Source organism: Xyrauchen texanus, chromosome 31, assembly GCF_025860055.1.
Source record: "Xyrauchen texanus isolate HMW12.3.18 chromosome 31, RBS_HiC_50CHRs, whole genome shotgun sequence".
NCBI classification, from domain to species: domain Eukaryota; kingdom Metazoa; phylum Chordata; class Actinopteri; order Cypriniformes; family Catostomidae; genus Xyrauchen; species Xyrauchen texanus.
In genome coordinates, this window is record NC_068306.1 from 16,114,806 (window position 1) to 16,142,733 (window position 27,928).

The 27,928-nt window shown below is 43.3% G+C and overlaps 1 pseudogene; it reads left to right on the plus strand.

The window, feature by feature from the left end:
- The first annotated feature begins 685 nt into the window (after positions 1-685).
- LOC127624638 (membrane-associated transporter protein-like) lies at positions 686-27,927 on the plus strand (annotated as a pseudogene).
- The last annotated feature ends 1 nt before the right edge of the window (position 27,928 follows it).

Here is a 27,928-nt window from a genome sequence, read left to right on the forward strand (position 1 = left end):
TTTTAATCCATATGGTACCATCTGACCAGTTCCCTGTGATCCATAGCCTGGCCTCTGTTGATTATATCTGAGAGAGTGGGTGATGTCCAGTGAGAAGTCATTGGAAATGGCCAAACTGCAGCTCACATGATGTCTTAACAAACTCTGACTGATTGGAGGAAACCAAAGCAGCAAAGGTTAGTCGTCCATAAGGAGGGAACATCGCATCGGGTTGGAGAGACATGCATCACAAAGTCTCCAGCAGATACACTGTCTCCTTCTTCCAACCCCCTTAAAGCAGTTTGTGGAGGAATCACATGGGACGTAACTTGATTTACCTAATGGGCGATTGGTATTCAAGACCACAAAAGAATCTTCAATCAAAACTAACCTAACACAATATTTTCCTCTCTTTATCTGAACGATATTTGCCATTGAGTTAAAGGGACAGTTCATCCAAAAATGAAAATTCTGTCATTTGCTTGCCCTCATTGTCCTTTCAAACCTGTATGACTTACTTTCTTCCATGGAACATCCAGCAAAAGTGGAAGGGGATGCTTTCAGTCCCTAACATTCTTTCTAACATCTGTTGTGTTCCATGGAAGAAAGAAAGTCAAAAAAGTTTGGAATTAATTAAATTTTTTGGTGAACTTTAACTATGAACTGTTGATGCTGGCTTGCAATTTAACTTCAAACCTGTTCAAACCTGAATCCAGTGGGAGGAAGGGGGAAATATCCAAAGCTCATAATCTTTGTCACGTGCCTACAACTGACTCCACCAGATGCCTTTGGCAACATAGGGAAAAGGCAAGGCTTTCAAAATTCCTTCACCCAAACAAGCACCACCTCCCTCTTTTCTGAGTATTATTACTCTGCTATGCAGTAGAAATTAGTCTTAAGCCATCCAGAACCACTTGGGGAGCCAGAACCATGACACTCTTAATTGAGGACCAGCAGCTTTGCAGGTTCTCTGCACCAGACAGCCCGGTCATATCCATGGAGCACTACCCAACAGACTGTGGACCAAAAAGGGATAATGTGGACACCATGGAACCAGTTGTGTTTGGAGTGGTGGAGCCTCCAAAGAGGTCCAGAGGAAAGCTTATCATGCACGGGATGGTCATGTTTGGAAGGGAATTCTGCTACGCTGTTGAGGCGGCATTTGTCACGCCGGTGTTGCTGAGCATTGGACTCCCCAGGCGCCTGTACAGTCTGGTTTGGCTCATAAGCCCTATATTGGGCTTCATCCTGCAGCCTGTCATTGGTTCAGCAAGTGACCACTGTAGGTCCCCATGGGGCCAGAGGCGACCATACATACTGTTACTGGGGATTATGATGTTTTTTTTACTTTATTTCTAAATGGTGATGCAGAGACATAAGGTTAGTACAGCTGAATTGTCTAAGTAATGCACAGATGTTACTTCTGTAACTTCATTCGTTTATTTTACCAAGCACACACATTTAAAATGCTAAACTTATACTATAAACCTTTATCATTTTTTCAATTAAACGCCTTAACGTGGAATCTTCTAATGAGAAGAAACTTAAATTAGCAGGATTCTTACTCTGTTCAATTTTTAAATGTGAAAGACTACCAAAAAAGCTTAAACATCACTTGGGAAAAAATACTGTTCTTTCTTTCATTCACTATGTCTTGACTGCGGATTTCATAAAAAGTCGTCATTATTCAAAAGCTGTAGTTTCTCTGTAAAACATAAAATACGCGTTTTGCTTGCATTTGTTGAAACTAAGTTTATGTTATCTTCAGCCGCAGTACAGGACAGAGATCCGAAAAGAACATGGGCCATCGTGGTCGTCAAGTTTGGAGTGGTGATGTTTGATTTTGCAGCAGACTTTGCAGCAGACTTCATTGACGGGCCCATTAAAGCCTATTTGTTTGACGTGTGTTCTCATCTGGACAAAGAGGGAGGTCTTCATTATCATGCCTTACTCACTGGTAAGCAGGAGCAATTCTTAACTAAATAATTAGCTTTGCCTTCTTTCATACTTATATAGTATATAAACCAACTACATGAAACGTTATCGAGGTTGCATTTTGGTGCTTTGAATTAATGTGATTTCTTTGCAAGATGAAACAAAAAGCTTTAAAATGCTTTAGAGATACTACAGTGGAAATTGTGACTGAAACACAGGGTAGATTCAGTGCCTCAATGATTACAATTACCTTGACATTTCCATAGTGGAGAGCTCCTCTTTATACTTCTCTCTTTCTCTGTTGCTGTGGAGAAGTTTTTGAAGCATTATGCTGGTTTGGTTTAACACACTTAACCCTTTGAGTGCTGTCATGAAGAAAATGTATTTGCAAGGTCCACTTTTATTTATTAGGTCTTTCCTTGTTGTCACATGCCCATTCAGTGGTACATTGTAGCATTATAATTCATAATTGAGCAGTGCAATATAGATGTGAACACCATTTCTGCACTTAGAAAGTTGTAAATATAACACATATGGTGGCCTCAAAACGTCTTTTAACACTAATAATTTTCCACAAAAAAAATTGTTTTAATGACTTTAAAACTGTCATGTGGTGTAACTATTAAGTAAAAGTCTAAAAAGTCTAAAAGAGTCCCCTCTATGGTTTTAAAGATTGGCAATGATTACAGATTGTCCTTAAAATGTGACATCATTTGTTTCAAACCGTTTAATTAAGTAGCTGCATTTTAAAGGCATGCATCTGATTGTTTTGACAGAATTCCAGGAGCTTTTGTGAAATTGTTTGGCACCATGGCAACAGCCTGTTTCCTGTCTCACCACCTGTAACATGGTCTGTAAGGTGCTTTGGTGCTGTCTTGCTGATGTATCTAAACCTTATAATGTCTATACAGCAGCAGGACAACCTTCTGGGAGATTTTGTTGTGTTAACAAGACCTCAAAATAACAAACATACAAAAAAATTGTTACCTTCCTATCTCCTCTAAACTCTGTGCAAAGTCTGTGTTTACTGGTTGAAATCTTGAGGTCTTTGGAGGATTTAGCTTCCTTGCATTTCATCACTGTAGCAGTGTTTCCCAATCTTGTCTTATGTACCCCACAACCCCATCAGTTGAATCGATATGACAGGTGAATGTGTGTTAGAAACCTGATCAATATTTAAGTCCTATTTTACTATAAATTCTCCTCCCTAATCAGTAGGTGGCGATATGCACAAAGAAGGGAAATCACCAAAAACAAAAGAAATACTTGAAAGTGGAGATTTATAGTAAAATAGGACTTAAATATTGATCTATTTCTCACCCACACCTATCATATTGGTTCTGAAAACATAGATTTAACCACGGGAGTCGTATGGATTACTTGTATGCTGCCTTTGTGCTTTTTAGACCTTCAAAGTTCTGGCAACCATTCACCATATGGACCTATAGAGCTGAGATATTCTTCTAAAAATCTTTGTTTGTGTTCTGCAGAAAAAAGAAAGTAATTTTTAGGCAAACTATCCCTTTAAGTGTTTAGTATTACATTCACTCAATAGCATGTATTATTTTGTGGTAAATGTTTAATTTTAGCACTGATTGGAGTATTTGTGTGTGTGTCCGTCCCTTGATTGGATTTATTCAGAAATAAAATCATCACTATGTTTGCAAATATGTAATCATGCTGGATGTCTTTCACAGACCATCTAGTGCTAATTTTACCCACTGTATGTATAACATGATCAGCCTGGAATTTCCATCCTGTTATTGTCCATCCCATTATTTTCCACCCTGATGCAGCCCAAACAGACACCTGAATTTAAATAATTTATCTTGTTTCATCCACTCAAGTTTATAAAACTTGCACACATTTTTCAAATTATTTTGTTGAAAAGAAAAATCACAAATAAGTTATTGACAGCCATAATAGTTTAACCAATATTTTAACCCTGGTTGGTTCGAAAATAACAATCCAAATCTCTTCAGAAAAAGAGATAAAACAAGTGTGTAACTGGATATGTCGGAAAGAGGAAGCGGGAAGTGGTATTCTTAATGAAGCTATTTATTTACAGTGAGCAACGTGGCTTTTGAGCACACACACTTAAACATGCACACACTCAGGTGTTTGAAGTGTAGCCCTCCCACTCCTCCGGCGGTTCGGACTGCCCTTTTATCACTCCCAGCTCTCACTGCATACAAAACAGCTGTTAAAGAGAATATCCCACAGGTGTCAATCCTTACCGTTCTTCTCTCTGCCTCACTCTCCACAGATGTCGCTCGGCCAGTCCCACATCACCACATACCCCAATCACCCGACTTAGGCTGGGGAGTCACCCAGGCTGTCACTTACTCCACCCACCCCCACATTTCTAGATTTCCTTAATGCAATGGAGCCACTGGAGTTGGACGTGGTACAAACAGAGGGGGAAATCATGCCCAACAGATAGTGAGGACCACCGACTTGATGGCTAAGCATTCCTTCTCTATTGTGCTGGGCGATGTCTCCCTTTAGTGAGAGTTTGCGACTAATGTACAGCACGGGGCACTCCTCCCCTCCACCGTCTGGGACAGTACCACTCCAGATGCCCTGTCCAATGTGTCCATCTGCTATAAAATAGGAAGAGAGAATTCAGGAGAGTGTAATAACAGCCTGCTGCAAAGTGCAGCTTTCACCTGTGTGAATGGCTACTGACATGACTCCGTCAACTGGACCGGATCTGTAGTCCCCTTTTTAGCCAGCCAGCCTCAGTACCTGCCTCGCCTCCTTTTTGATCTTATGTCTGGGGCTGGCTGCAATCACTCCTGTTTAATCATTTTGGGGCCACACCTGCCCGTGACTCAAGTGGAAGCCCAGATACCATACTTACACCCACCCAATTGTGCACTTCTTTGGGTTTTCCATGAGTCCCACTTGTCTCAACGACCTCAGGACAGCCCTCAGATGCTGTAGGTGCCGCTGCCAATTGTTAATGTAAATAATGATATAATCCAGATAAACAGCGTGCGGTCAGAGGATTCTGTCCATGAGCCGCTAAAATGTTGCAGGTGCCCCGAACAAACCAAACAGTGGAAAATACCATCTTTTCATGGGACATGGGAGTTAATTGGATCTGCCAAAATCCTTTCGTTAAATCCAGTGTCAAATAAAAGCAAGCCACACCTAACCAATCAAGCAGTTCATCAATCCGAAGCACCGGGTATGCATTAAATTTATACACCGCATTGACTTTTCTATAATCCACACAGAACCGGACCGAGTGTCACTCTTCGAAACCAGCACCACCGGGCTGGCCTAGTCACTGTGAGATTCTTCTATTACACCCATGTCTATCATGTCCTTTAATTCTTCCCGAACCACTTTATTTGTGTGTTTGGGTAGGCAGGGATGACTGCATATCACTACCCCTGGGGTCATTTCGATATGGTGCTCTATGAGATTCGTATGACCGGGAAAATGTGAGAAAACATAAGAGAATTCTCTTTGCAACCTGGCAACCTCTGCAACTTATGACAATGATAGGTGGTGTCCGCAAGTGACTGGGGTGACTCAATCAGTGGCTTTTAAGTTCACCTACGCTCCAAGCTCCTCTCTGTCCAGAACCACCATTGCCAAAGTCACGGGGACCCCCTCTCTCCTCGGTTCTCTATCCATTTGTTCAACCTCATAATCGATTTCCCCGACTCACCGTATGACCTCAAACGGCCCTTTCCAATTGGTGAGTAATTTAGAGCTCAATGTGGGGAGTAATTTAAGGACTTTATCTCCTGGTGTAAATTCCCGTAGTCGAGTACCCCTATTATACAGCCGGCTTTGACGTTCTTGAGCCTGGAGCAATTTCTCCTGTCTTAATTGCCCCAGTGTGTAGAGTTTTGCTCTCAGGTCAAGAATGCATTGAATTTCATTTTTGCAGTTTGAAGGTCCTTCCTCCCAATTTTCCCGTAGGATGTTGAGCATGGTGCGTGGTCAACGGCCACACAATAATTCAAATGGGGAGAACCCCTGGAGGCTTGCGGGACCTCTTGTGCTGCAAATAATAGGGGCTTGAGCCACTTGTACCAATTTCAAGCGTCTTTGTGTAAGAACATAAAATCATATTCTTTAGTGTCCGATTAAATTGTTCGACCCATCTGTCCATTTTGGGGTGGTAAATGCTGGTCCAAATCAATTTAATCCCCAATAATTTGTACAGTTTGCGTGTTGGATGCGACATAAACTTTGTGCCCTGATCAGTGATGTTTACTTACTGAATTCCCACTTGGGAGATAATTCTGAGTAGTGCCTCTGCAACACTACATGCTGAGATGTTGTACAGAAGGACTGCTTTCGGATATCGCGTTGCGTAGTTCACCAGAACAAAAACAAAGCGATGCCCACATGCCGTTCGCTCTAATGGCCTGAAGAGGTTCATGCCAATTCTTTTGAAGGGGACCTCGATCAATGGAAGGGGGTGCAATGGCGCTTTTGGGGTGGCTACAGGATTCACCAACTATCATTTATGGCATACCGCTCACCACCTGCGAATATCCACGCGAATGCCCGGCCAATAGAAACAGGCCATCAAACGATCTATTTTTTTTCCTGCCCTAAATGACCAGCCATTTGATTATAATGAGCTGTCTGGAATAACATGTCCTTACAGCTCTTAGATACTAGCAATTAGGTTGTATCCTCCTTTGTCTGAGCATCCTGCATCACTCGATACAACCAATCCTAATAATTGATAAGTATGTACTGTTTATGCGAGTGCAATGTCTGGCTGAAGGTGTTGACTATCAATCACTTTCACTTGATCACAGGTGTGCCTAAGGGCCTTGACTCTCGTCTGCACCAGAGGGAAATCTCCTGCAGGGAATCCTCTAAGGGCTGGGGGAGCCGAGACGTCCTCCTGATGTGGAGCTGATGTAGATGACCCTGGCTTTGCCATCCCAGCCAGGGAGTCACACACCACACACCGATTCACTTTGTTGCAGGACCCATCCATGCCCATTCCCCTTAATGAGGTAGTAAATACCGGCCAATTTGTTCCCAAGATTAATGGATGGGTGTGGCTGGAATTAACCGCAGCCTCGACACAATGTTTTGTCCCTGAAATTGAATAGTGAACATTACTACAGGGTAACTTTGGATATCCCCATGCACACACCTTACCTTCACCCACCGGTTGGTATCCAAAGCCTCGGATTAAACCAAGCTTTGGTGAATGGAGGTTTGATTGCAACCTGAATTCACCAAGCCTTGGTATGTACCCCCTTTAATACTCAAGTATCCGGTATGCTCCTACTCAATCGGGGAAGGCCTGTGGCTTGTCGGGGATCCGGACCATTGTCTCCACCTCCATCGCGGGGCACCAGTCCTGGAAGTGCCCAGGTTCCCCGCAGCTCTAGCAGACCGGCCCAGACTTCATTGACACACCTGCGGCAGTGGATTCACCAGCCTGTGGGGGAGAGTGGAGAGAGTTAGTGCAACCTGTCGGGTTGAACGGTCCACAGGACCGGGGAACTGGTTTTGGGGACATAATTCCCTATATCCGGGGAACCGGAACAGGACGGGATGGAGGAGAGAGAGGGGAGGGGAGAGAGAGAGAAGAGTGCTCGCCGGTCCCTGAATACGCCACCATATGGTCCTCAGCCAGCTGGACCACCTCATCCAGCGATGCTGTTTGGTGGCATTGGAAACACTCTGCCATTCCTTTCAGTATCTGGTGAACTGCTCCAGCACCACCAGATTGAGCACTCCCTCATTGTTGCATTCTTCAGCCAGCAGCCACCTTCGGCAGGTGTCATGGGGCTGTTGAGCGAATGCAAATGGGTGGCCACTCCCACGAAGCGTCTGCAGGCGGAAGTGCTGAAGATATTGTTCTGGGCTGCTGCCAACCCATTGCAGGATGGCCTTCAAGTCCTCGTACACCAGAAGGTTGACCTCAAGAAGTTGTTGGGCCGTGTATTGGGATTCTCCAGACAACAGCGGCAGTAGGCGGGCTGCCCACTGGGACCTCGGACACATGCATCAGCCGTCTGCTCAAAGAGCTCGACAAAGCCTCCGGGTCGACTTGAGCTCCCATCTTGGAAAGCATGCCATGAGTGGATCCGGGGGCGGGGCTGAAGACCCTTTCAGTTTTACCAAGCTTTTAATTACCATATGCTGGAAATAATCAATTTTATGCAATTTTACACACTGCTGCCATCACAGAAAATAAACAATCCGATCTTGTAAGACATTGCTGAGGTGTATTATTCAAATACAGCTGTAAATGTATGATTAGGATAACATGTCGTTCTGGTTTTTGGGCAACTGCTCAAGGTTCTTAGGCACCGAGTGGTCTGTGTGCACTCAGGGTGTCTTAATCCAGCACAGGCCCAGTTAAGTGCCAAGATCATGAGTTGAAGATGAGAGCATCAGAGGCACAAATCTATATTTCTGTTGTCTCAGATTTGGGGGTGTGTTCTATGCATAACCTTATGTCTTGAGTGTTTTAATTTTTGTTTGTTTTGGTTTACCATCTCTTTACCGTCACTGTATCTGATGTAAATTCATAATAAGAGCTAATGAATGTCAATTTGTTTCCTAAGCAAGAACTAACTTATTTACTCAACCTCATGTTGTTACAAAACCATATGATATTCCTTCTTCTGTGGAACACAAAAGGAAATGGGTAGAATGTTAATTTCAGTCACCATTCACATCCATTGCGTCTTTGTTCCATACAGTGAAAGTGAAGGGTCATCCATCCATCCATCCATCCATCCATCCATCCATCTAATGGAATCCACTTGGTTTACACACAGAGCACATTCTTCTGAAGCCCTCGGTGACATATGATTAAAAATTGTTTTGCTTGTGAATCTCAAGACAATCTGCTGTACTGTGTTGCAGGTATCGGTGGAGCAGTAGTTTACCTTCTTGGAGCTATGGACTGTGGTCACTCAGCTTTAGGTGTCGTGATGGGCTCAGAGTACCAAGTCATCTTTTTTTTTCATTGCTGACATAGAGCGTCTTTTTCAGACTGCCCTAACCCTCTGCTCCTGGAAACCCCACAAAATAATGGCTATGATGCTGTGCCCAGAGAGTCACTTTCTTTTCCTGAAATGAGAATGCGCTCCTTCTCTGCTCTCAGTGAAGTGAATGCAGTAACACCCAATGCTAAGCAGCTGAACAGCGGGTTTGGTCATTTATGTTACCTTGGTCCCTTTCATGTACCTTTTATCATCACTCTGTGCCAATTTTCCCTCTTGTTTTAATGACCTGCTTCAAACCTTGAAATATTCGCTTTCATAAAGAAACACTTCAGCATTAGGCTTATAATAAATTTGTGCACATGCTATTTTCATTCTTTAAAATTGAAACAAATAATGGCACATTAAGAGATCTTTGTGATGTGATTATATAATACTTTATGATTATTCATTATGGTCCTATTGTGTGTGAATGTTCACTCGAGATAAGTTTCAGTATGAGTGCCCAGTGTGAAAAATCTACATTGCTCTCAAAGCTCTTACATTGATCAATCAGTTCTTGCATTATTGAGCCAATCTCAAATCTACCATTTCAAGTAGTTATATAAAATATTACAAATGGCAGCCAATGCAATGGATTTTAGAAAGGTTAGTCATGTTTTTTTATTAGATTTTTTTTATCCCCTTTTCTCCCAATTTGGAATGCCCAATTCCCACTACTTATTAGGTCCTCGTGGTGGCGTGATTACTCACCACAATCTGAGTGGTGGAGGACAAGTCTCAGTTGCCCCCGCTTCTGAGACTGTCAGTCCACGCATATTATCACATGGTTCATTGTGCATGACACTGCGGAGACTCCGTATGTGGAGGCTCATGCTACTCTCCGCGATCCACACACACCTTACCATGCTCCCCATTGAGAGTAAGAACCACTAATCATGACCACGAGGAGGTTACCCCATGTGACTCTACCCTCCCTAGCAACCGGGCCAATTTGGTTGCCTAGAATACCTGGCTGGAGTCACTCAGCATACCCTGGATTCGAACTCGTGACTCCAGGGGTGGTAGTCGGTGTCAATACTCGCTGAGCTACCCAGGCCCCTTCAGAGAGATTAGTCATGTTAAACATTAAGAAAACTAGGGCAGATCATCAGCAGAGTGTCTCAAATCCTGTCACTTAGATTCATTAGAATGCCCTCTCTGAATCATACAAAGTTGGGCATGCTATTCTCCTTAACCCAAACATTTGTCATGCCAGTGAGTTTCCACAATCAAGCCATGTTAAAATCTCTTTGTCATGAGAATTCAAGTTTTTCTGATATGACATTTTAATTTATTTTACATGGGTAAACGTTGCTAAAATGTCAACAAATTCTGTAATAGTAGTTAGCAATTACCACATTTACATGCATATGTATATTCAGTTATTAATTAGAAGGTGGTAATAGAAGTTATTTCTATTACTGTTATTGTGTGATGAGTTTCTAAAGATATCAATGTCATATTCTGATTATGTAGGTGCCTTGCAATTTGTTTTAGGGAATATTATGATTACAAGAAACGAAACATTACCTTATCTTAATAATATTAATAATAATAATAAAATGTTAGTACTTTTACAAGATTATGAACATTACTGTCACAGTTCTACCTGACACTCCCAGCACTAACACTGTACAGTCCCTCTCCCCTGAGTACTGATCATGTGCACCTGTAACTCATTTCCGCATCAATCAGCTCCACATCATATAAGCACTACCCTCCTTTCACTCTTTGTCTGGTCTCGACTACGAATACAGACTCACTTACCTGCTTCCTTATTGTTACTCTCCATCAACGAGATTCCAAGCTCCTCTCTCCCATGCTCCTTCGACGACTTCCCGAGTTCTCCTCTCCATCGCTCCTGAGACTACATCCCAGGTTCTTCTCCGTTACCTTTTTCTATTAAATAAACTTAACCTCCGGGTTCAACGCTACCTCCGAGTCTGGGTTTCTGTAACAATTACAGGCATATACCAGTAGTATATCAGAATTCATAATAGTAAATGTAATTTATATTATTTATATATATCCAAATGAATATGATGTATAACAAGGTACTGGCAGTTGTGCATGGAGCTAGAACAATGACTGAAGTGTTGAAACTTTTAAAAAATGTAATTCTATATGACATTTAACAAAACTTTTTCTTTTTTTGCTGGATTTTACAAAATTTTTCAAGGTTTGAATTTGTTTAGAGGTGGAATTAACTGTAAAAATTCTGATTATATAATTGCAGGTAAAAATTTTCAAGTTAAGAAGAAATTTCTGAATTCCAAATATGAATCTCTCCTACCTCAGAAATTAAGATAATAAACATACTAGGCCGAAGGTCAAGCAAAGCTGGGTTATTTACTTCCAGGGGTTAGCGCAGCACTGACTTTTGGCCTAGTTTGTTTATGATCTGAAATTCTGAGATCTGAATGTGAGCGATTTTGTATATGGAGTTTAGATTTTCTTCTTAATCTGAAAGTTTTAATTTAGAATTCTATAATAAAATTTTTACAGCTAATTCCACCCCTACAAAAATGCAAAACAATAAATCTGCTGTTTAAAAATACAAATCTTTAAAATGTGCTGTCAAAAGCAGTTTTGTTAAATGTCATCACAAGAGTCACATGTCTAAAATTTTAATTAACAAATTTCAGATACTTTAGTCATAGTAGTGTAAAGTTAAACTATCACAGAAACATACTTCTTTTTTTTTTTTGTGACATTCTTTTGTATAAATATTTAAAGATATGATATATAACACAAGCTAATATGTGGATGAATGAGGAAAAGCATTGTAAATGGCCTGATCTCACTGTGAATTTGGCAACAATTGGTCGAAAGTTCAGCTGTTGAAATTGTTCACCGAAATTCTAATCGCTGTCTTTTTTAAATTTTATGTACCCTAGGCCCTAACCCAAACACCAACCCTAAACTTTGTGATTAGTGGAGTAAACATTTTATTTTAGAATGGAAATATAACCTCCAAATTGTGAACTTTCAGAATCAACGTGTCAATTACATTTTGCAATTCCTTACACTCTTGATTGCTGTTGTTAAGGACATGAATTAGAATGACTAAATTGATTGAATTACCGTGAATAACTACTAAAAATCCAGCATGACAAAAGGCAATAGTGAGCATCTGCAGTATTTTTATGAAGAGAAAGGGACCCATTTTTATAGTAGGTGGCCTTAACTACTATGTACTTGACCATTACAATTGACTTATAATGTACATACCTGTTGTTGCATTGTAATTACATTTAAAGTACTTACATTTAATTACATTTGTAGTTACAGTTTACTTTACTCCTAACCCAACCCTTACCCCAAAACCTAACTCTAAACCCTAATCCTAACCCTAACCTTAACCCTATCCTTACTCCTAAAACTACCCATACCTCAACCTCTGTAGCAGCAAATGTGGGCATTTTGCAGAACAATGTGAAGTTACACAGTAAATACGCAGTCTTGTATGTATTTAATGTTAGTACATAGTAGTTAAGGCCACCTTATATAAAGTTTGACCAGAGAAAGACTGGAAATGAATGTGCATGTCTTGGTACAATTACAATATTCCAATTGGTGTGGAGCATATAAACCTCCTTTTCAAAATAAAGGCTTAACCAGATCTTAATTAAATCTGAAACTATTTAGCCAGAGACAGAGCACTTGTTTTAAAATGAATGGAATAAATTGGAAGTCCCACCTTACAGGTAAAAGAGCCAATCGCCTTTTAGATTATCGAGAACATGCATGCACATTAGCTTAGCCATCCTGAATAATTTGGTGGGGGACAGGGGTGGGGGATAGACTTATCCGAGACTCTGTTTACACCTGGGATGAAGATGCATCTTGGGTGAACCAGTCAGATGTGGTCAGCACTAAATACAGGTGTAAATAGGGTCCAAACATTTTGTTATCAGATCACAAAAACAATATACAAAGGTAGTCAAAAAGGTAATGCAAAAATCGCATTTGAGTTGTTAATGCTAATCCTGTTTGGACATTTCAGTCTTTCCCAAAGTAGATAGAGGCTGTTCTTTTATGCTGTGTATATCCATATAAAATATTTGCTGGGGCCTGAGGCATTCCCAAGATGGTCGCTGAGTGGACTGACTTTGAAAAGATTCTGAAAATGTAATGATTTTAACTGTTTATTCATGGCTCTAAGGTAAAAGGAAAGGTAAATCATACTAATCCTGTCAGTGTAAACCCCTTCACTTTCTGAATCTCACAATCATTAACATGCTGCACACCTGATGTTTTATCTGTTCCTGAGTAAATCTCTATCTAAACCTCACTGAGGCTAAAAGTTCAGTACATATAGTCCTTGTTAACTTAAGTATGGGGAGGGAGTCTGGATACATGGACTGGCAGATTTAGACTTAATTTTATGACTGATAAAGGTCTGAAATTAAAAAAAATTATTAGCTTTGAATACCTGAGGGAATTTCAAATGGAGTGATATTTCATGCATGAGTTACAGCAATTTAAAATAGTATTCAACAGAAAGGATCAAGGTGAAAAATAGCTTCTCTATCCCGTCAATTTGCCGTAATTTGCCTTGATCCATAGAGTGTGTATTTTATGGCCCTCCCTAATAATATGCTGTGATAGTGCATATATAAAATAAACATAGATAATTTGGCATGTAACATGTTTCAAGTGAATAAATGCATGTATTACATGCTTGATCCCCTTACTCAAATTGATAATGTTTTTCCATGCATACATAATGCCAGTATTTGATCTAAATGTACATTATTTACATTTGCAGAGTGCTCAGTGCATAATAATAATGTCCCTGAGAAGAGATATACAATGACTTGCTGATTTTTGCTTCTTTTAAACCTATAATCTCTGTATTCATTGTAAGACTTTTAGCACATTAAAACAGTCCATAAGGATTACATAAACCATTTCAAAGCATTGCCAACTAATATGGTTAATCCATTAGAGGTAAATATGCATTTATTTATTTACAGATAGATATCCTCATCATTAGATAGATCTTAAAGAATACCTCAGATGTCATTAATGAGAACAGTGTTTAAGGAAACCTTTATTAACCTTTTAATAAAACATTTTGACAAAACGTCACAACTATAATTATGGTTTTCACAGCCAGTTTGATCAAATGATTGGTTAGACAGGCCAGTAGTCTTTAAAGTTTGGATGGGTGATTGAAAGAGGAATAAGAGCTCTGTATATCATAGCTCACTGACAAAAAAGTTATATGCTCTATTCATTAAAGTTGAAGTGTCACGCCACTGGTTGAGCTTATGTTGCTGTGTCGGGCTGGTTGAATGAATGCACCACGGAGTCGCAGTGTTTATACTTTTTGGGGAAATCAACCTACCTATTGATTACTTCTATTTGTATCTGCATATTAACCATCCCGTGCTGTCACTATTTAAGATCCAGCTGTCAATGGGCCAAAATCACCCCTACATTACGAATCACGCTCTAGACACTCGATTGTCAGAGAGTTGAAGCATTTTACATTGTCATGTTCAAATCACATCTTTTCATCAGACATATAACCCTGCAACTCTTGCCTGGTTACCCACTGAAGCTAAGCAGGGTTGAGCCTGGTTGCTGGAAGAGGTGTTAATGAGGCCAGCAAGGGGTTTTCTGATCCTATCACCCCAGTAAATTGACAGGATCACTATACTGTAAAAAGGCACAGTATTTCGGATGAAATGTTAAACCAATGTCCTGACTTTCTGTGGTCATTAACTATCCCAGGGCACTTCTCGTAAAGAGTAGGCCGACTTCGGTGTCCTGGCCAAATTCCCCCCATTAGCCCATCTCAATCATGTTCCTAATAATTCCCATCCATTAATTGGCTCTATCACTCTACTCTCTCCTCTCCACCAACAGCTGGTGTGGTGATAGTACTGGTGCACTATGGCTGCCATCACATCATCCAGGTGGAATGCTGCACACCGGTAGTGGTTGATGAGAGTCTCCTTGTCACTATGTAATGTGCTTTGAGTGTAGTATCAGAAAAGTGCTATAGAAATGGAAGCCTAAACGATAATTATCGCAAAGATCTCGTAGTAGCGTTACATCATTATTTAATTTTATTCTGGAATCTCATCCAATAATTATCTAGCCTTTGCCTTATATAGGTCCCACAGCTGTGTCTCATTGCTCATATGCCATGTTGCTTCACCCACCGCTACCCCAACACCACCAGTTTAGGTCCTGTCCAGATGTGGGGAGTAAGCTCCTCTACCCTGCCGTCATCGCATTCCGGTAGGTTCTGATGGTTCGAGCGAGTAAGTTGATGCTGAACCGTGGGATGGGGCTCACGCCAAGGGAAACTAATCTATAACTAACTCATGTTATTCCATACTATTGAGTTCTCTGAGAGAAGTGTAATGTTCTTTGGAGGTTATCTTGATGTTTCAAGCAGAAAAGTTAACATTGAATTGCAGAAAATGTGTTAAAGTCTAAAGTGGGTCAAAATGACCCGCAAAAGTGCAGAAATGCCTCAACAATAAACATAATTACACACTTAGCTTTTAATGACACCATTGACTTATGACTGAATGTATTCTTGATGTTTTGTCTTGTCTCTGCTGACAGCTTTGAGTTTGAGAATGATTCAGAGGACATCAATAACATGTGAGTGTAATTGTGTTTCAGGTTCAGAAGAGGATGACCCTGAAATCTTTACTGTCAGCCATGATTAGCATGCCCAGCCATTACCGCTGTCTATGAGTCATCTCTTGGGGTGGACTGCCTTCCTGTGCAACATGCTCTTCTTTACTGACTTTATGGGGCAGGTGACAAAATTATGCTATTTTTATGGAATTTGCCTCACTTGTGCTTAGTTTGCACATCCCTATTTCAGGGATCCAGCCACCTTGAAAATGCACATACTGACACTCCTAATGTTAGCTCTTTCCATTCTTTAGCAGCACTTTCAATTGGAATCTCTTTTTTGGATGGGTGATTGAAAGAGGAATAAGAGCTCTGTATATCATAGCTCACTGACAAAAAAATGAAATGCTCTATTTGTTAAAGTTGAAGTGTCACGACATTGGTTGAGCTTATGTTGCTGTGTCGGGCTGGTTGAATGAATAAACCTTTAGACCTAAACCTTTAGACTAACTGTACAGTCAAGCATAAAACTGCTAGGTTACCACTACTTGATACATCCTTGTATATAAATTATATCTTTTTTTTATATATAATCATGCACTACATTTATGGTTCTGTTATTTTGGTCATGTCCCTTTTTAAAACTAGAAAATCTTTTGTTAAAGGAATAGCTCACCCCAAAATAAAAATCATTGCTCACCCTCAAGTCATTCAAAACCAGTATGATTTTTTTTTTTTTCATCTGTGGAACACAAGCGTGGGGGATAAAATTATTGTGATTGTGACTGACAGTTAATAACTGTCAAACTCTAAAACAAGCACATTAAAGCATCATACATTTGTATAATATAGCCATATTATCACCTTGTGTCAGGAACAGACCTGACACAAGTGTGCATGCTACAATGTCTTTGTTTACATTAGCACAGTGCAGCGAGCCAGGAGCTATACTACAGTAGCAGAATGGATATGAACTTGTTTCAGGTAGCAGACCATCACAAATTCAATAGTGACTGTATTCTCACAATCTCAGTCAGATAATCTCTGATATACTCATTCCTTGCAGATAATTACAGTGCTATATTCTTTGTCACAAAATAAAATAATATTTCAAGTAAATCAATACAGATGCAATCACATGACACAATACAGAAATAAGGGGTCTTTGCTACTCTCAAAGAGATTCAACTCAACGATGTACCATACGCTTAAGACCGATCTTCATAAAGAGGTAGTGACCATATTGCGGGTGTCCATTACATTTACATTCCAAGAAAAAGAAAAGTTCATATTTGTTACAGAATTTGGCTTTTTTGTTTTGTTTTTAGAGTGGCATGTAAAAATTTAAAGACAATCACTCAACCTTCAGTAAGTTTATTGAGCATTTTATTGCTGCACATACTACATTTTCACATAAACATTTCTAAAATACAAAGCTTTGAAAATTTGAATTGTGAGTCTTTACAACTTAAAATGTTTATGTACAGTTACTGTTCTAAAGTGTTAATATTTACCTAGGTAGACATTAAAATAAGCTTCTTTTTTTTTTTTTTTTAAACAGATGCAATGAAGTCTTATGTCATAAGGTTAAAATTTAAGTGATTTAAACTTGCATTTTAAATGCCATATGTGGTATAAAGATATGGATAGCTTACAATTTTGTAGTATTTGCTAATATTACATGACTCTCTGGAATACTCTATTCTGATTGGTCAATGGTGCAATCTAGAGATCTGATATTTCTGAGTAACAACCACACATCTACATATCAGACTGCTCATCTGGGTATTGCGAGCCATCTTTCCTGCTTCTCGGATCGCTGTCAAGTCAAGTGGTTTTTATTGTCGTTTCAACCATATACAGTTAGTACAGTACACAGCAAAACGAGACAACGTTCCTCCAGGACCATGGTGCTACATAAAAACAACAAAGGACCAACACAGGACCACATGAGACAACACAACGAAATAAAATACCTATATAAATAACCTATATATACCTATATAAAGTGCACGTGCAAACATGTGCAAAAAGTACGGGACAGTACAACAAATTTCTGACAATGAACAGCACAATAGACAGTGCAGCGCTGACCAGTACTCAGAAGTGCAAAAAGATGACAGTTTCTAAAAATGTAAACATAACATACTATGAGATTGTGCATAGAACACTTTGCAGTTATTGAGGTAGCAGACAGTTATAAAGTGACAGTAATTAAAGTGCAAATCAGGACACGTGTGTGTCAAACCAGTCTCTGAGTATTGAGGAGTCTGATGGCTTGGGGGAAGAAGCTGTTACACAGTCTGGCCGTGAGGGCCCGAATGCTTCGGTACCTCTTGCCAGACGGGAGGAGGGTAAAGAGTTTGTGTGAGGGGTGTGTGGGGTCGTCCACAATGCTGGTTGCTTTGCGGATACAGTGTTTTTTGTAAATGTCTTTGATGGAGGGAAGAGAGACCCCAATGATCTTCTCAGCTGTCCTCACTATCCTCTGCAGGGCTTTGCGGTCTGAAACGGTGCAAGTCCCAAACCAGGCAGTGATGCAGCTGCTCAGGATGCTCTCAATAGTCCCTCTATAGAATGTAGTGAGGATGGGGGTTGGGAGATGTGCTTTCCTCAGCCTTCGAAGAAAGTAGAGACGCTGCTGGGCTTTCTTGGTGATAGAGCTGGTGTTGAGGGACCAGGTGAGGTTCTCCGCCAAGTGAACACCAAGGAATTTGGTGCTTTTGACGATCTCCACAGAGGAGCCGTCGATGTTCAGCGGAGTGTGTTCACCTTGTGCTCTCCTAAAGTCAACAACCATCTCTTTTGTTTTGTCGACATTCAGGGACAGGTTTTTGGCTCTACACCAGTTCGTCAGCCGCTGCACCTCCTCTCTGTATGCTGACTCGTCGTTCTTGCTGATGAGACCCACCACGGTCGTGTCATCGGCGAACTTGATGGTGTGATTCGAGCTGTGCATTGCTGCACAGTCGTGAGTCAGCAGAGTGAACAGCAGTGGACTGAGCCCCAGTGCTCAGTGTGGTGGTGGTGGAGATGCTGTTCCCGATCCGGACTGACTGAGGTCTCCCAGTCAGGAAGTCCAGGATCCAGTTGCAGAGGGAGGTGTCCAGGCCCAGCAGGTTCAGCTTTCCAATCAGGTGCTGGGGATTGATTGTGTTGAATGCTGAGCTGAAATCTATGAACAGCATTCGAACGTATGAGTCCTTATTGTCTAGGTGGGTGAGGGCCAGATGGAGGGTTGTGGTGATGGCATCATCCGTTGAATGGTTTGAACGATACGCAAACTGCAGTGGGTCTAGTGAGGGGGGCAGCTGGGTCTTAATCTGCCTCATGACGAGCCTCTCGAAGCACTTCATGATGATGGGTGTAAGTGCGACGGGACGGTAGTCGTTGAGGCAGGACACTGAAGACTTCTTTGGCATGGGGATGATGGTGGTGGCCTTGAAGCACGTTGGAACGACGGCGCTGCTCAGAGAGATGTTGAAGATGTCGGTAAGAACATCTGCTAGCTGGTCTGCACATCCTCTGAGCACTCTGCCAGGAATGTTGTCTGGTCCAGCAGCCATCCGTGGGTTGACTCTACGTAGAGTTTTCCTCACATCTGCCGTGGTAAGACAGAGCACCTGGTCGTTGGGAGGAGGGGTGGACTTCCTCGCCATCACGTCGTTCTGCACTTCAAACCGAGCGTAGAAGTCGTTCAGCGCATCTGGAAGGGAGGCATCTTTGTCACAGGCAACTGATGTTGTCCTGTAGTTGGTGATGGCCTGGATGCCCTGCCACATGCGCCGCGTGTCACCGCTGTCCTGGAAGTGACTGTGGATTCTCTGGGCGTGTGCGCGCTTTGCCTCTCTGATTGCCCGTGACAGTTTGGCCCTAGCTGTTCTTAGGGCTGCCTTATCGCCTGCTCTGAAGGCGGAGTCTCGGGACCTCAGCAGCATGCGCACCTCCGCAGTCATCCACGGCTTCTGGTTGGAGCGTGTGGTGATGGTCTTGGAGAAAGTGACATCATCAATGCACTTGCTGATGTAGCTGGTCACTGATGCTGTGTATTCCTCCAAGTTGGTAGAATCGCCATATGTTGCAGCCTCCCTGAACATGTGCCAGTCAGTACGCTGTGTGATCTCTACAAGTAAGCTAGTAAAATAATTTAAGGTAAAAAATGTTTCATGTATATTTATTTATTTGGCAATTAGTCTTGTAAAAAGATTCTATAAACCAGTGTTAAACAGTTAAAGTAAAGTCTAAGTAGTCCATTTACAAAATTTCCTTGCAGCCTGTGCCTTGTTAATTGTTGGCTATTCATGAGAATCAAAAAGAAGCAGATACACTGAGTGAGTAGTTTATTTTAATTCTTAATTCTTTAAAAAAGCCATTAGAATTCAATATAGCACTCCAGAATAAATAGCATTGGAGCCCCATCTCATGGTCTCAGGCATGCAAGCTAAAGATAGAATGACTATTTTAAATCTCTCAGTGGTTTGCATGAAACAAATCCAGCCCACTCAGGTCACAATAGAGTACAAGATGTGGCTTTCTACAAACATTGATTATCCCTTTCATTCAACATGTGATGCATGAATGGAAAAGCAGGATCACTATGCTACCATAATGAAAGCAGAGACACATGTGGAGATATTCCCTGGCCTCTGTACACAAGTGCTTTCACCAATGACTGATGCACCACATACAATGCGATTTGTGTCACATGCTTTTATTATATTATGTCAGGTTTCCTGGAATCTGTGTATCTCCTGTAGTTCTCTTACGAGAGGTTCTCTCGTATTGCGTAAGCTAGCTTATGCTATGGGAAAGATTCATCATTTCTGTGATATTGAAGCCAAAAAATTATCCTTAATTTTGTATCATTTGTCAACGCAGTGCAGCAACTGCAGATCTTGAGCGGGCTAGCTAGGGAGCTCATTGGTTGCTCTGCGGTAACTGCTGCAGCCTATAGACGAACTTGGGCGAACTCGCGTCCAATGAGAGGCGTCCGCAGGCTTACTGCATCAAAGCCCGCCAAAATGGGCGTGGCTAGAGTGCATATAAGCGTAGTTCGTAGGCTGGAACCCTGATTTTCATCTCTGAGATTCCACCGCCGGCCAAGCCGCATCTGCTCTGCACTCCATGGCCGTCTTACAGATCCTCCAAGCGGACCTTCTTCGGGAGTGGGATGAGATAGGCAGGCACCCAGAGGCTGTTACAGATCTAAGAAGCGCGACGGACCTCGCCCTTCGCGCCACCAAAGCTGCAGCCCAAGCTCTAGGGAAGTGCATGGCCTCGCTGACTGTGACCGAGAGACATCTGTGGCTAACACTAGCAAACATGGGAGAAGCAGAGCACTCCACGTTCCTCTCCGACCGGTCTCTTCGGCTCCGCGGTGAGTGGCATTATTGACCGCTTTTCAGAAGTCCAGAAAGCCACCCAAGCCATGAACCTCTTCCTGCCGCGTCGCGCTAGCTCCTCTGCAGGCCGCCCACGTGACCAGCCTCCTGCACGAGCCTCTTCACAGCGCCCAGCTCAACAAAGTCAGACTTCTCAGCCCCCCCGCGGGCCTCGGTCTAAGGTTGCGCTGAAACCTGAGCAACCGAAGTCCTCCTAGCCTTGTTGAAAAACGACGGCTCAGTCCCGCCGTGGCCGGACCACCGTCAAAGCTTCGCCCCCTGTCAGTCCCCCTCTCTCAGGCTACTACAGTGGTGGATTCAGCAGCCAACAAGCCGGTGATACTGCCCGCTTGCCTGTACTCAAACGCCGTTTTCACGGCGACCCAAAGAAATCTTGTAAAGAGCAAACATGCCTTATGTGTAGAAAATGTGCCCACAATCCAGTGTTCACCTCTACACACAAGCATTACATTTCCCATGTTCCTATCAGAGCCCACTCACATAAAGCGGACACAGCCCGCTCGAGCGTTAGAGTCAATAAAAGCGCCCATGAATCCGTGCGCGCGCTCCTTCTCTGGCCGCTCTGTCACACGACCAGCCTTATGTGTAGAAAATGTGCCCACAATCCAGTGTTCACCTCTACACACAAGCATTACACTTCCCGTGTCCCGATCAGAGCCCACTCACATAAAGCGGACACAACCCGCTCGAGTGTTTGAGTCAATAAACGCGCTCATGAATACGTGCGCGCGCCCATTCTCTGCCCGCTCTGTCACACGGCCAGCAAACACTTCTCTGTATGTAAGTCCCGTGCCCGTGACTATGCTCGCGCATCACTTAACAGATGTGACTCTTTCCCCATTCACCTCAATCGGGAAGTCACTCACAGAACAGCCTGTCCCTGCTGTCTGTCCCTGAGCACAGTAAGCGCGCTCACACATTCTGTTCAGCTCGCTGTGTGCGGCAATCAGGGCGATTTGGCCATTCACCCTCTAGCGTTATGCTTCAAAGCGTGGGAAGCTATCCCAGGGATATCCAAATGGGTGTTAAGCACAATAAAACAGGGCTATTTGCTACAGTTCGATCACCGCCCTCCCGCTTCAGAGCTGGCTCGAAACTATTGTGAACACGGAAGCAGCCTGCATGCTTCGTTCAGAAATAGCAAACCTTCTGTGCAAAAGGGCCATAGAAAAGTGCCGCCTTCGCTGAGCGAGTCGGGGTTTTACAGCCGTTATTTTCTTGTTCCCAAGAAAGACGGTGGCCTCAGACCAATATTAGATCTCAGGGGTTTGAACAAGGTGCTTGCAAAAAGACCGTTCAAAATGCTTACAATCAGGAAACTCCTCGCGCATACGCGCCAGGGGACTGGTTTATCTCTCTCGATCTGAAAGATGCCTACTTTCAGATTCAGATAAATCCCCGTCACAGGCCATTCTTGAGATTCGCCTCGACGGCCAGGTTTATCAATACACCGTCCTTCCGTTCGGCCTGTCTTTAGCACCCGTACTTTCACGAAGTGCATGGATGCGGCGCTCGCACCCCTGCGGAGTCAGGGCTTGCGAATTCTGAACTATTTGGACGACTGGCTGATTATGGCACAGTCACATACGGAGCTTCTGTCTCACAGAACAGTTCTCCTCAGCCATCTGAACAGTTTGGGTCTTGCAGTCAATTGGACCAAGAGCTCACTACAGCCCAGTCAGGCAATTTCCTTCCTTGGAATAGAACTAGACTCCGTGGCAATGACGGCTCGCTTATCTACACAGCGCGCGCGTGTTCAGCGACTAGCCGCGTCCTTTCAGATGAACAGCCTCACGCCTCTGAAAAAATTTCAGAGAGTGCTAGGTTACATGGCCTCAGCCGCAGCAGTACTTCAGCTGGGTTTACTGCGCATCGCCCGCTTCAGCATTGGCTAAACACCCGCGTGTCTCGCCGGGCTTGGGCCACAGGCCACCAGCCGATCAAGGTGACTCAGACCTGTATTTCAGCTCTGCAGCCCTGGACAGTGGCCGAATGGTATCAGCGGGAGTGACGATGGGAGCTGTATCTCGCCGAAAAGTCATCTCGACAGACGCGTCCAACACGGGTTAGGGCGCGGTCTGCGAGGGCTCTCCGGTTTTTGGCCTATGGTCAGTTCAGGAAAAGCTCCTTCACATAAATTGTCTGGAAATGATAGCGGTCGAGTACGCGCCATGCGCTTTCTCCCGGTCATTCAGGGTCACCACGTCCTGGTCCGTTCGGACAACAGATCTGTGGGATCCTACCTAAACCGTCAGGGTGGTGTCAGATCCAGGAACCTCTTCCATCTGACGAAACGCATACTGAGTTGGTCCCAGTGCCACCTGCGCTCGCTGAGGGCGATGCACGTGCCAGGCCACCTGAACGACGGCCCAGACAGACTGTCCAGAGACAATATTCCTCCAGGGGAATGGTCCCTGCACGCTCAAACAGTCCAGAAGTTATGGCGCATATTCGGCAGAGCAGAGATAGACCTCTTGCGTCAGAAGAGAACTCTCACTGCCCAATATTTTTCTCGAAGCGAGGACGCGCTGGCCCAGGACTGGCCCAACCGCCCGCTTTACGCCTTCCCTCCCGTCTCGCTATTGCCACAGGTAATGCAGAGGATCAGGAAACGCGTCACTCGGTGCTCCTCATAGCCCCGCGTTGGGAGAATCAGACATGGTTCCCGGAGCTTACGCAGCTGTCACTGACAGCGCCGTGGCCCATCCCAGTGAGAGCAGATCTCCTCTCTCAAGCTTGCGGCACGATCTGGCATCCCCACCCAGAGCGCTGGGCGCTGCACGTGGGTGATCAACGACTACCCGTCGCTCTGCCAGAAGGGGTAATAAACACCATCATACATGCTAGAGCCCCTTCCACGAGAAGACTCTATGCGTCAAAATGGTCTGTGTTTTCAAAATAGTGCACCGACAGAGACCTGGACCCACGGACATGTGGGGTGTCGTCGCTGCTCGTGTATTTACAAGAGCTGCTGGATAAGGGCAGATCCCCATCCACGCTCAAAGTGTATGTGGCGGCCGTCGCGGCGTTCGCTGAACCCCTGCATGGCCAGTCACTGGGAAAAAACGAGTTGGTCATCCGCTTCCTCAAGGGAGCTAGAAGGATGAACCCCCCGCACCCCCCATCGGTTCCTATCTGGGATCTTTCTATAGTTCTCGAAACTATGAAAGCCCCCCCCTTTCGAACCGCTTCAATCCGTGGATTTGAAATACCTTTCACTCAAAACCGTTTTTCTGACTGCCCTGTCATCAGTCAAACGTGTGGGAGACCTTCACGCGCTGTCTGTAAGCGCTGCGTGTCTTGAGTTTGTACCAAGTGACTCCAAGGTCATTTTAAAGCCTAGACACGGCTATGTTCCCAAGGTGATCGGTACTCCTTTCAGAGCACAGGTCATTTCCCTATCGGCGCTGCCAGCATCCGATAGCGAACGCGACGCCAATCTCCTGTGCCCAGTCAGAGCACTGAGATTGTATACTGCGCGCTCCGCCTCTTTCATATGCTCTGAGCAGCTTTTCGTTTCGTTCGGAGGGCGCACCAAAGGTCTCGCCGCCTCGAAACAGACACTGTCTAGATGGATAGTGGACACTATTGCTGCCGCATACGCGTCAAAAGACCTGCCATGCCCGTTGGGCATTAGGGCTCACTCCACTAGAGGCATGGCCTCATCGTAGGCATGGTCCAGCGGGATTTCCATTCACGACATATGTGTGGCAGCGGGCTGGGCTTCCCCCTCCACCTTTGTCAGATTTTACAATCTGGAAGTGCCCGCCCTGCAGGCAAAACTACTAGCGGTTTAATACGCTACAGCTCCCCTGGTGAGCTGCACTATTGGGACTCATTCCACACAGACCGGCACCGCCGCTCTGTCGTTCCCTTCCCACTATGTGCTTATGTATTACACTATATAATATATTATTTCCCCACTCACAAGGGCTCCCCCGGGTCCCCCCACCCCCGGGGCTCATGCAGTGGATGCTTGGCGCGCACGGCGTTGACAATGGGTTCCCGGAGAGAACCTCTCGTAAGAGAACGAATCGGTTACCTGACGTAACCTCGGTTCTCTCTAGATGAGGGAACGAGTATTGCGTAGCCGGCCGTGCTCGCGCCACGAGTGACTTTCGCTTCATTCAATGAAAACCAGGGTTCCAGCCTACGAACTACGCTTATATGCACTCTAGCCACGCCCATTTTGGCGGGCTTTGACGCAGTAAGCGCGCGGACGCTTCTCATTGGACGCAAGTTCGCCCAAGTTCGTCTATAGGCTGCAGCAGTTGCCGCAGAGCAACCAATGAGCTCGCTAGCTAGCCCGCTCAAGGTCTGCAGTTGCTGCACTGCGTTGACAAATGATACAAAATTAAGGATAATTTTTTGGCTTCAATATCTCAGAAAAGATGAATCTTTCCCGTAGCGTAAGCTAGCTTACGCAATACTCGTTCCCTCATCTAGAGAGAACCGAGGTTACGTTAGGTAACCGATTCGATTGTCATTGTGTACAAGGGGAACCCGTATGCTGAGCATAATTCCACCTCCTATGTGACTTATGAGAGAGGGGTTGAGGTGGGCTGCTGGGGCCTTTGCCTCAACGCTGTCTCCTCTGCTCTCTATTCATGTGAGTAATATTGAACCATAACCGAACAGTTAATTATTCCCGTCTTTATTAGACTCGTGCTCTCTTAATGCATCCTAACAAAAGAAGTCTGTTCAATTATAGTCATATAATACGTTGCACTTCCAATTCAGTCTGAGATTGCAATTGGATTATACACATTTTGGTGACAGAGTTATTAGTCTGTTTTAATAAGAGAAAAGACATCCCTTTCAACATCCTACTATTCTAATTTGGACTGAAAGTCATTTATCACTGAGTTTCGGAGGGCTTTATATCAGCAAAGACATTTTATAGATATATTTTTTATGTGTCATATGAATGTGTCTGATCAGTTAATCTGTTTGCTATTCATAGAATCCACCATTGTAGACGTTTGTTTTGAATTTCAGGCCATTGTTGCAGTCTGCTTAAAACATTTCCATATGTGTCTATCCAGATGTGCAGAGACTGCTCTTGCCTCATATTGGCCTGAAAGGACTATACTTCCTAGGCTACTTTGTGTTTGGTTTGGGAACTGGTTTGATCTGCCTGTTTCCAAACATTGCTGCCACCCTGACGCTGTGCACTGTGTTTGGTGTCATGTCCAGCACTCTTTACACAATCTCATTCAACCTCATTTCTGAGTTTCACAAAGAGGAAGAGGTCAGTTTCAGTGTCATAAACAAGGAAAACATTTACAGAGAAGTTATAAAAAATTTTTTATGAACATGGCATAATTCCATCCATCCATCCATCCATCTGCACAGACATTCAAACATTTTAAGTGCATGGATTCAGAATAACATAGATTTACAGATCCCTTCTGACTCAATCTGTCATTGTTAAAGGCTCTGATTCTACTGATAGTAGCTCTTCCATACCAAACTGTGGGTCTCTAACCCAGCTGAAGAAATAATTTTGAGAGAAAAAACATTATTACCATCTATATGTAGTATTTCACCAATAACTTCTCTTAATTCAAGATAGAGTGTTTCACTGGTTGCAAACATTGATTTTCACTTTCTAAATCAAATGTTGATTTGTTTACTCCATCTAAACTGTTTGGATATCTATGCCATTAATTAAGTTGCAAGCAAACAGAAAATTTAATTGCAAATCTATATCGCCCCCGGAACTCAAACTGAGTTAAAATTGTGATGTTTTTTATTTATTTTTTGGAAAGCCCAATGCCCAGTGCACTAAGTCCTCGTGGTGGCGTAATTAATCGCCTCAATCTGAGTGGCTGATTACGAATCTCAGTTACCTCCGCATCTGAGACTGTCAATCTGCGCAATTTATCACGTGGCTTGTTGAATGCGTTACCGCGGAGACATAGCGTGTGTGGAGGCTTCACGCTATTCTCCACGGCATCCACGCACAACTCACCACATGCCCCACCTAGAGGAACCACATTATAGCGACCATGAGGACGTTACACCATGTAACTCTACCCTCCCTAGCAACCGGCCAATTTGGTAACTTAGGAGACCTGGCTGGAGACACTAAGCACGCCCTGGGTTCAAACTCTTGACTCCAGGGTTGGTAGTCAGCGTCTTCACTTGCTGAGCTACACAGGCCCCCTAAAATTTTAGATGTTTGTTTAAACTTGCTAAAGTGAAACTTGTTTTGTTATTTCAACTGTTCTTATCATACCCTGTGTTGGTTCACAGAGCTTGAAATTTGCTTTTCAGCTTAAGAATATGCTGATTTATGACACTTTTTAAAAAGCAAGCACACAGCTCCTGATCCATTGAGAGATAACATTTTCAGTGAGAATTGTGGTATGGATGTTATATGCAATATTTTACAGTATATTCTGTTCATTTTAAATTACATGATAAAATATTATTTAGTAATGTCCTTCTGTTTTATTTTTTAAGGTATTACACAGCAGATTTCAGTTAATGAGCAAAATTATGTATCAGGCTGCACAGAAGTGATGAAACAGACTAAGTATTTGACTGAAAAGCATTTCTTTCATTCCTGTCATAGGAGCGGAGGAAACTGGGCAGTGAAGACCCATCTCTAGAGGGCCGTGGTATTGGCATGGACTGTGCAGCTCTTAGCTGCATGGTGCAGCTAGCTCAGGTTATTGTATGTGCTGGACTTGGAGCCCTGGTCAAATTGGCAGACAGTGTCACTGTGGTGGTGCTCTCTGCCTCGACAGTGTCCCTTATTGTCTTTTTATTGCTTTCTTTATGTAATGCATGGACTAAACTTCAGAAATAAACACACTTTCTCCATTTTATGTGGTCCATGTCCACCATTTACTGAGAAAAAGAGATTTTCAATACAGAATTTTTGTTTAAGTTTTGTTTAAGTAAGGAAAGGGCACCGATGGTTTGATTGCTGATGGTTTGTTGATGCTGGTGCAGATTGCTGTTTACACGTGCTTCCTGTATTTGCTAATTCCATCGCATCATTCT